Genomic DNA, 8,657 nt, shown 5'->3' on the forward strand with positions numbered 1-8,657 from the left:
ACTGGGAGTGTCGTCATCCACGAGGTACATGAGGAAATCATCACCAAAAGACTTTGCAGTCCTTTGTCTCTTGCTCCTAACAGGTGCTTAATCGTCATCCTCTGATGAACTTTCATCACTTTTGTGTTCATAATATTCCATCGGAATGGCAGGTTCAGGAGTCTCATTAGATTCCAGTCTAGAAGTGTTTTGCATATCTCTCATGGGGAAAATATCCTCAAAGAATGTAGCATCCTTAGACTCTATAATTGTACTGACCTTCTGGTCAGGTACCTCGGATTTCACTACTAGAAATCTATAGCCAACACTATTCTCAGCGTAGCCCAAATTAACGCAGTCCACGGTCTTTGGTCCAAGCTTACGCTTTTTGGGGATCGGCACATTGACCTTCGCCAATCAGCCCCAAGTGCGCAAGTAAGAGAGTGTAGTTCTTTTATTTTCCCATTGATCATAGGGAGTAGTCTCATTATCCTTTGCGGGAACTTTATTCAGGACATGACATGATGTCAATACAGCCTCCCCCCACCATGCCTTGGATAAACCCGATGTATCTAAGATGGCATTAGCCAAATCTGTTAGAGTACGGTTTTTCGTTTGGCAACCCCGTTTGACTGGGGTGAATAGGGAGGTGTCCTCTCATGAATAATACCATGTTCCGCACAGAATAAATTGAACTCACTAGAAAAGTACTCTCCACCACGATCAGACCGGACTCGTTTTATTTTCTTCTCAAGTTGGTTCTCAACTTCAACCTTATAGATTTTAAAGTAGTGTAGAGCCTCATCCTTTGTATTTAACAAATACACATAACAGATCTAGTGGAATCATCAATCAAAATCATGAAGTATTTCTTTCCACCTTTATTCAACACACCATTCATCTCACAGAGATCTGAATGCATGAGCTCTAGTGGTGCCAGGTGTCTCTCCTTCGCAGGATTGTGAGGCTTACGAGGTTGCTTTGCTTGCACACACGCATGGCACTTAGAGCCTTTGGCTAAAGTGAAACTCGGGAATAGATTCATCTTAGCTAGCCACATCACACAACCAAAATTTATGTGACAAAGATGTGAATGCCAAACCTCCCATTCGTTCACATTGGAATGAATTTGGTTCACGACTTTATTACAGAAATCCTCCATGTAAAGGCGGAACAAACCACCACAATCATATCTTTTTCCAACAAATAGTCCATAATGAGATACGACTACTTTGTTAGACTCAAATACTCACTTAAACCCTTCTTTACATAGGAGGGAACCACTAACGAGATTCTTCTTGATGGCGGGGACATGCTGTACATTCTTCAGTTGCACGGTCTTTCCCGAAGTAAACTTCAGATCTACCGTGCCAACACCATGAACAGAAGCATGCGAGCCGTTCCCCATCAGGACGGAACAATCTCGTGTGACCTGGTAAGAAGAAAACAAAGACACATCAGCACACACATGAATATTGGCCCTAGTGTCAACCCACCAATCGGTGGATTGAAAAACTAAAAGTACGGTAAAAAGATTATCGTACCCAGATGCCCCATCATGGTTGCTCAGAGTGACATTGACAGACTTGGCATCCTGTCCTAGCTTCTTATGCTTGTTTGGGCACTTGTTTGCCCAATGTTCCTCTGAACCACAAGTGAAGCAGCCATCTCTCTTCTTATCTTTCTTCTTACCCTTCTTCTTGAAGGTAGTATTCTGCTGGACAGAGTTCTTTCCCTTGAACTTGTGGAAGTTCTTCTGGACCACATTGGCACTAGAAGAACCCTCTGCCCCTTTCACATGTGAGTCATCTGCTCTTGAGTTCTATTCAACTCTTAGATGACCGATGACATCCTCAATAGAGAATTCACGTCTCAAGTGCTTGAGAGAAGTAGCAAAGTTCCTCCATCTAGGAGGGAGTTTTGCAATAATGCAACCCGCAACAAACTTGTCTGGTAACTCACACTTCAGGAGCTCCAGCTCCTTAGCGATGCATTGTATCTCATGGGCCTGGTCCAATACAGAACGGTTATCAACCATTTTGTCAGCTCATTCCCGCAACCCGCGGTACGCGCGCGTCGTGCCATGGCGTGGCGTGGCATGCGGAGGAGGAGGAGGAGCAGGTGTGTACAGCTCCTATTCCCAAGCTACCAATAGCAAGTGATGGAGCAACCCTTATAAAGAGGTCTCACTCTTCTTAATGTAGCAGTATGGTACTAAACTTCCCATATTTCCCACCACTTGTCGTACACGTGCATGGGCCTTAGAGATTAACCAGGGATTATTGTCTTATATGGGCCTAAGCCCATCCATAATCCAACAGAACATTGTAGTTCTGTTGGGCTGTTTGCTGTAGACTATAACCATGCTTTGCGGTTTTGTTGGGCTGTTCGCTGTAGGCCGTAACCATGCTTTGCATGCATACACAGGCCTTCACTTTTGACCCATGTTGCTGGTGTATTGTATGCTATGAGCAGGTTTCTTATGCAACCATCTACAAAATGAAATAAAACAGACTCTAGTGTCATCGCCAACGAAGCCACATACATCATGCGGCCCTGTAGGCTTTGCTCAATGGAGACACCGATCGCAGCTCACTGCCATTGAGGAAGCCGGAGTACCAGCGGGCAGAGTTCCTCGCGTACCTCTTCCTCCCCACCGTGTTCATATCGACACCGCACAACCCGAAGCGCATGCGGTTGCCGAACAGGAACTCGAACACATCAACGAACGACCACACAAAGTATCCCTGCACATTTGATCCCTTCTTGCAACCAGTAAATAGCTCTCTCAGAAGCTAATCGAGATCAAGAATGACATGATCCCAAGTCAATTCTTTCTCTGTTCCTCGAACCCAAGAGTTTCATCTTAGTTCATACGCTATTCTTTTACTACTTGGGTATGGCACTGGTTGGCATTTATGTATAGGAAGATCAACTCTGAAAATTGACATACGAGCATGGGTGCAACGGAGCACTTTATTTTGAAGTTCAAAAAACCAGATTTTTATGACTAAAGAATTTCAAATTTTTGTGTGCATCAACGTATAGCAATGCAGTATATCGGGCCAAAATTTCACTAATATACATGCTTACACGTAAAAGATAAAAAAATACAAAATACATGAAAATTAGGGGCTTGTTTTTTGTTGTTTTTCGGCCGAAATTTTGTCTTTTTTGTGCAGCATGTAATACAACGTATTATTGAATGAAATTTTATAGGTATTTTAGACCACATGCATGCGTATTCATGTAAAAAAAATTGTTTTTCAGATCTTCTAAGCACCTTTTGGAGCAGTTCAAAATAAAGTCCTCCATTGCCCCCATGTTCTGAAAATCCGTTTTAGATGAACTCACCTTATGGACAGGTAGAGAACTTCCAAGTAATTTTGCAGAATCTTTGATCTGTTATCGTCATCGTATTCGATCTTGCCTGAGGTTTTGGGGGAGTCTCCGTATCATGAATCATCAAGCAAAAGATCCTTCATTTCTTTGATTTTGTTGTACAGAGGTCAGCATGTTTCGTTTTTCAGTTCACATGACACTGGCAAGTATTCAGTGTTGGCTCATCTCCAGAAAACAGGGCAATATATGCACCAAGCAAGATTGTTTTTTAATTTTAGTTTTCCTACCATTTTCATGTATAATGATTGCAGGGTTTCCATACTTGAGTTTTATGTGCTCCAACTGCTCCCCTAGAGCCCAAGGAGCATACTCATTCTGGCCCTGCACATGTTACATCAATAAAATTACATCTTAGGATTGAGAATGAGATGAAGGAAAAAATTACCGTAACACAGCTGATGTGTGCTGTGATTGCTGAAGAGATACTTCGCTTTGGTGTTTACCTCTAGGATGTATTTCGTTGGATCTGAATCAAGCAAGAAAGGTTTGCACAGTATAAGTAAGGCCGAATGGCATTGTATGAGTAGAGTAGCCTTATAATTAGCAGCTGCTTAGTTTAGTTACTTGCAACTCCTCTGTCAGCGAAGTAGTCCCTCTGCTTCAGATTGAAGGCGGTCTCATCGGCCACCATGGGAAAAATAGCATAGTGGTTCAAGCCGATGAAGTCGAATGACCTGGAGAGTTTCTTCGACTGCTCCACCGTCACATTCGGCAACCATGCACCAACCCTTATTTTCATTACCGGTGGGTAGTCCCCATACACCAAAGGATGCATGAACCTATCCAAAGAGGGCACGAGCTCTTACTATCTCTCTCTGCAAATTAATGATAAAAATTGTGCTTTGAAGTCCATGTTGGTAACAACTTTCAAGGAACTAGAGTCAGTACTAGCTACTAGCACTAACCATCCAATGTGAAAGTCATTCATACTTATTGCAGCAACAGCATCCTGGGATGCATTGGTAGCAAGAGCATACCACCCGGTCAAGACAGTAATTCCTATATGCCCCTTTTGACTTGCCTACACACGAGCATTGCATTGCATGGTCATGATAAATTGATAATCATTGGTGTCAACTACTGTCATATAATAGGGAAGATACTGATATGACATACTTGGTACTTGTTTCTATACAGGGACACCATCGACGCATGTGCTAGGAAGAGGTGGTGAGCAGCTATATACGGCTCCGTCGTGGAGTTCCCTCCGGTACAGTTTGTGCTGAAAGGATGAGAACAACACCGCGGTGGCCAAGTGCCGCTGTCAAAGCCACCTAGAGTTTCGACATTGGGCTTGTTAATGGTGACCCAGTGCTTCACCCTGTCCCCAAAGCTTTTTTTTTTGAGGAATCACCGGGGGGAGAGGATCCCCACCTGTATGTATATTACTCAAAAGCCAGCAAGGGCCAAGCAAGACTACAAGGTCACGGGAAGCCGTGAGGTAAGGAAAAGCAGCCATGAGTTGGTTGTTGCCTTGTCAGCTGGGTCGCGGAATCTGTTCAGGCAGACCTCAAAGGCATTACAGATATTCCTAATAGTGACTAGGGGAGAGTGAACTTCATTAGGGAATACAGCAGCGTTTATAGAGTCCCAAATTTTCCACAAGACCATGAGAAGAACTTCAGGCCACATATGGCCATCTAGGGCATCAGGAGGTTGGAGCAGCCAAAGGTCTTGAGACTTGGTAGTGGGAGTTAATCCCAGCCTTTCCCAAGTCCGAGTCGCATGCGGACAACCAAGGAATAGGTGGGAGGTGTCCTCGGAGGGGCCGCTACAGCGTGGACAGGCGGCGTCGATGGAGATCATCTTGTGGAACAGGTTGCACTTGGTATTGAGACGCCCTCTGAATAGGCGCCAGATGAAGATTTTGAGCTTGTGGGGGGCTCTAGACCTCCAAATCTTTTGAAGCAGGTGTCCACGTACATGGTGTAATCGTCTCTGGACATATGGCAACACATTCAGATTAAGAGCGAAGAGGGTCTAAAAAATTCTGAACCTTAAATTTTTCATTCTGGAGTTACATGAATCTGGGGCTGAGCAGCCCGTTGTACTCATCCTGAAGGGACTGAGGGAGATCGAAATGGTAGATGGTGACATGAGGTTGTATGCCTGCAGAGCATGTTTCAGTCAGTGATGCTTAATCAAGATCGAGCAAAGGCTATTAAGTGCAGGTAGAGAAATTGGTCTTTACCATGTTGTATCAGTTCATCTATCAAGTTGTTGTAGTACTCCAAGCCCTTCAGATTCATTTCTCCTCTTCCATCTACACAGTTCAGTGTCAGTCACAGTTCAGAGATGTACTACTACACTGACTACTCTATCTATGCGTGCTAAGTACCTGGGATAAGCCACGGCCATGAGATGGAGAATCTGTACGCATCTAGACCCAGGTCCTGCATAAACTTCACATCATCCTAATGTGAGAAGAGAAATTAAATTTGTTCAGTTTTTTGATAGAAAAATTTGTTCAGTTAGTTAACATGCATGTGCCTCATCCCACTTTGTTTTGTTTTAAAAAACCCCACTGTGTTTTTCTTTTGTAAGCAGAGTAATTCGTGCTAGCTGTTGACACTAACTTTGTAATGATGATACTGATCCGCTGCAACATCCTTGGTACACTTGTCGGCAGAATAACCTGTCATCATCAGCACATTACAATTTTCAAAAATTAACAAGATATGTTTTCCGGGTGTTTAAATGTCTTATGGATGAATAGCGTTGATAATAAGAATTACTCCATCTTCTGTAGATATATGATAAAAATATGGTAATCTGAATTGACCTTGATGAGTGAAGGTGTCCCAGATGCTAGGTTTCCTTCCATCTTCTACAGCCGCCACTTCCACCTAATTAAGGTATGCTCACTTAACCATGAGACTATGCTCACTTGGCTTCATGCAACAAACGTATAGGGAGGGAGAGGCGGTACCTCATAGGCCGAGGTGCCTGCGCCGAAGATAAACCCATCAGGGAAGTCACGGCAGGTGAGCACGGCGGCATCTTCGGGCGGGGCAGCGACTGGGAGGAGGAGCAGAAACAAGAGTACCGGCGCCTAATCACTGCCAACTGATCCACGGTGTAGAAGTGCATGCTCTAGCCAATGCAATCAAAATACTGATCTGATGGAAGAGACTAGGCAGCACATTATACGTCAACACCCCCCCCCCTCACGTGTGGCTTCCTCAGGCCTAAACGTGGACCGAAAGTGGGCTGCAATTTAATTGTGCCAGACAGGTCTTGAACTCAAGACCTCTTGGCTCTGATACCATGTATAAGTGCATGCTCTAGCCAATGCAACCAAAAGATCGATCTGATGGAAGAGACTAGGCAGCACATTATACGTCAACACACGACACCGCGAACTCCTAGGTACTAGTAGGTAAATAACCAACCATATGGTCCCCATCTCTCCACGTCAAGTGCAACAGTCCCTCTTGGGTAGGTACTAGGTAGTTCACGCCCATTGAGATCGACGTGTTGGCATTGCTTTTGCAAAAGGTCAAAGAATTACTACTGATTTTCCATCACGAAAATCTGGAGCAAAAACAACAACGAACGAAAGAAATCAGACATCGGTACACGTAGTAGCAAATTCTGAAGACTCCGTACTGCGAGCAGAGATAAGCGGCACAACATGAAAGGAAAGAGGACGGCTTTAAAGAAGGCGATGACATAGGCGACATCATTGCCGGGGTGCACATGTGAAAGGATCGATATAGTTGACTAGAGGGGGGTGAATAGGCAACTAACAATTTTTATCTTTTCTATACCAATTTAAACTTTGCATCAAACTAGGTTGTCTAGATATGCAACTAGGTGAGCAACCTATATGATGCAACAACAATAAGTACACAAGCAAGCAATGGATGTAACACAAGATAAGCTTGCACGAGTAAAGGGATGAGATAACCAAGAGTGGAGCCGGTGAAGACGAGGATGTGTTACCAAAGTTCCTTCCCATTGAGAGGAAGTACGTCTCTGTTGGAGCGGTGTGGAGGCACAGTGCTCCCCAAGAAGCCACTAGGGCCACCGTATTCTCCTCATGCCCTCACACAATGCGAGATGCCGTGATTGAAGGCGGCGACCGAACCTTTACAAACAAGGTTGGGGCAATCTCCACAACTTAATTGGAGGCTCCCAACAACACCACAAAGCTTCACCACAATGAAGTATGGCTCCACGATGACCACAACCGTCTAGGGTGCTCAAACACCCAAGAGTAACAAGATCCGCTAGGGATTAATGGGGGGGATCAAATTTCTCTTGGTGGATGTGTAGATTGAGGCCTTCCCAACCAATCCCTAGGAGATCAACAAGTTTGATTGGCTAGCGAGAGAGATCGGGCGAAAATGGAGCTTAGAGCAACAATGGAGCTTGGGGTGGAAGAGGTAAGTCAACTCGGAGAAGAAGACTCCCCTTTTATAGTGGAGGAACAAATCCAACCGTTATCCACCAACTCAGCCTGTGACGCACGGTACTACCGCACTGGAGACGCGGTACTACCGTCAGGGCCCGCGGTACTATCGCGAGGCACTGCGGTACTGCCGCCCACGCAGCAGTATCCAAAACAGCCCTGATGCGTTGAAGCAGAGGGCGGTAGAACCGCTGGCGCGGTACAACTACTCCCCCTTGCGGTACTACCGCAAGGCAGGGATAGTCCATATTGGGAAGGCATGGACATATAAAAATACATCTGTGGCAACTTCCGCTGAGTTTAGATCTATGCAAAAATCCGACACGGTAGTACCGCAAGCCAGGAGCGGTACTACCGCGTAGGGTGTGGATGTAAAAAATTACATCCGCCCCTTCTTCCGCTCGTGCTGCTGAGCCATGCCTGAGGCCATGGTACTACCGCAACCGAGAAGCAGTACTACCGTGAGCACTTGCGGTACTACCGCGCCCAAGGCCGGTACTACCGCAGGGGCCTGCGGTACCACCGCATGCCCCAGTTCAGCAACACTAGAAGTCTTTCCTTTTGCAGAGATACGGAGAAACGGAGATGCTCCAAAGAGCCAAAGGAAAGGTGGTGCAAAAGGAACAGACGTGTATGTGTTTATTCCACCCAAAACTTTCCAACGCATACCCACTCTTAATAGTATGGCTTTCCTACGACTCAAATCCACCAAAAAGAAACATAGAGAAACGTCGTCTTCTATAGTCTTCGAGGGGCACCAAATCGTCTTGTGCCTAGACATGATATATCTGAAATGCTCAATGCACACAATTAGTCCGCAAAAGCATTGTCATCAATCACCAAAACTACTATGGGATAAATA

General features: G+C 45.1%; 1 pseudogene; it reads right to left on the minus strand.

Moving 5' to 3' along the window:
• Positions 1-2,525: 2,525 nt before the first annotated feature.
• LOC125546764 (beta-glucosidase 32-like) lies at positions 2,526-6,845 on the minus strand (annotated as a pseudogene).
• Between the last annotated feature and the right edge of the window lie 1,812 nt (positions 6,846-8,657).

The sequence above is a fragment of the Triticum urartu genome, chromosome 3A, assembly GCF_056163025.1.
Source record: "Triticum urartu cultivar PI428250 chromosome 3A, HENAU_Tu73, whole genome shotgun sequence".
Lineage (NCBI taxonomy): Eukaryota > Viridiplantae > Streptophyta > Magnoliopsida > Poales > Poaceae > Triticum > Triticum urartu.